Consider the following 2,395-nt stretch of genomic DNA (forward strand, 5'->3'; position numbering starts at 1 on the left):
ACTTTTTTTTTTTTTTTTTTTTCTCCTTGTTATTGATTTATTTTGACCTACAACGTTCACCTCGCATCAATCGCCACCAAAACTTCATCCTACGTACATGTAGATGCACGCAAAAACTCGGCGACCAGTGAAACGGAGCCAAACGGATTCCGTCGCTGGAAATCATCTTTTCGACATTTTTACTCAAACGCAATGTGACCTTTGACCCCCGCCCCCTTTTTTTGTTGTTGTTTGTTTCGTTTTCGTTTTCCTTTTTCCCGCACGTCGCGGAAGTCTCTCCCTGGATTTTTTTCCCCCCCGTCAGCGTTTACGTTGGCGCGCCGAGCGGCCGTAAATCGGGCCGGACGGAAACTTGGCCGCCAAACACGCTCCGAGTGGAAAACATTTGAAAATGTTGACGATCCGGTGCTCAAATCCCATAAATATTTATTACATATCAATAAACAGAAATAGCTACTTTCACAGCGGTGGTCTACAGCTCCAATAATCGTAATCATAACAACAATATTAATAATAATCATAACAAATCATCATCATCATCGTCGTCATCATAAGTGTTGAGCTCTGCTTCATGATTTGAGGCCACATTTGATACACAAACATTTACAAGTAGTACTTGGCATTAAAAACGATGGCGGTACAATATTTTTAAGACACTTGGTGTTTTGTTTTTTTTTTTTCCTGTATGTATGTGTGTGTGTGTGTGTGTGTGTGTGTATAAATATGTAAAGCCGCTTAAACATTTATGTAATATCCTCCACATCCACCTTACTAGTACGCTTGGTCTCCACTCGTAGGACAACTTTCGCGTACTTATCTGACAACTACACGCTACCGGGGAGGCCAGACCACCAGTAGCACGCAGTTGTGCTACTAGTAGCGGTGGAGACATCATCAAATCTAGCGCACTAGTAGCGTGCAGAGGTCAACACGTACACAACTTTACCTCTCCGGTACTGTAATTTCCGGCCTGTAAACCGCCACTTTCAACCCTGCGGTTTATGCGGCTAATTTGTGCATTTTTTCTAACGGCCACAAGGGGGCACTCGAGCGGAAAAGGTGAGAATGAAACCGGTGGAATATATGTGCCGAGGAAGTGACTTTTACCGGTCTTGTCCTGTTTGCGCTGCGCTAGCGTGTTGCTGCCGTGTCTCAGTGATTTTTACCGGCATGTTTTTTTTTAACCGGCCCTCTTAGCGAGGCGCTAGCGTTAGCGCGGCACTAGCGTTAAACTCTCTGTGTACCGTCTTTTTTTTGTAAATATCACATGTTTCAGTCTGGGCACTTGCGTCTTTTACACAGCTGCGACGTATGTATGTACCAAATGGTATTTCCTTTACAAACGTACCGGGTGAGGCTCGTAACCGGCTGCGCTCTGTCGGCCGGGAATTACGGTAGTTGCCCGACTCGTTTGGCACCGTTGTGCTACTGGCGCGCAAAACACTTTGCTAGTAATACAGTCATTTTCCAAGTGCCCTGAGTTGTCGTACTGGTGAGGATAAAGAACGTACGGGTACGCAGACCGTATTTTGGATATTACGAATATGAAATAAATGTTCAAACGGCTTTCCATAGTTAGTTTTCTTTCGTTTCCGTTTCGATACCACAAAGAGGTTCAGCAACAATCCAAACAACAACAACAAAAGTGACGACAAAAACAGCCAAGGGGAGGTAGTATAAAAAAAATGGAAACCAAAATAAACAAAAACAAACGTTTCGAGGGGAACCCGGCCACTCACAACAAACATGAGCGACAAGTACCTTGGTAAACATTTCGGAATTTGTTTGTTAACTTTTTCCTGGACTGAGGACGTGAAACGGTCACGCAAGCGCGCGCTGGTTACAAAGATCTTCTTGAGCGATTTCACCGCGTCTCGTCAATTTGTTGTTTTTCTTTGAAATCGCGATGCCACGCTAAACCTCAGGGGGCGATAGTGAGTCACACGACATTTCAAGGGGACGTGTTATACTTTTTTTTCGTTGCTATATCAATTTTGTAACCGTTTTAATGAGTATCAAGGGGGAAGTCAGAATTTGGAGGGGCGCGCCCTCAGTGCAGTACCGCGTTGTACCACAACATGCCAGGCGGCACTGAGCGCGACTACGAGAGATTTGCACAAATAACGACGAGAAGTTGATGGAGAGATTATTGGCCTCCGAGTATTGTCGTACGCTGCTTGTATGTGTTGATGCTCCATACGAAAAAATGAAAATAGTCGTAGTCCGTTTGAAGGTTGAAACGGCGTAACTTTGCGCCTCTTTGGGCGGACATTTCGCGTTTATCGTCCGGCGACGGCAGCGAAAAGAGGCGACGGGTCCGAAGGCCGATTGGAAGATGCCCAAAACGTGATTGGCAGTCCGTTGACATGAAGCCGTCAAATTGTGGGTCGCTTGT

Source organism: Syngnathoides biaculeatus, chromosome 17, assembly GCF_019802595.1.
Source record: "Syngnathoides biaculeatus isolate LvHL_M chromosome 17, ASM1980259v1, whole genome shotgun sequence".
Classification (NCBI taxonomy): Eukaryota; Metazoa; Chordata; class Actinopteri; order Syngnathiformes; family Syngnathidae; genus Syngnathoides; species Syngnathoides biaculeatus.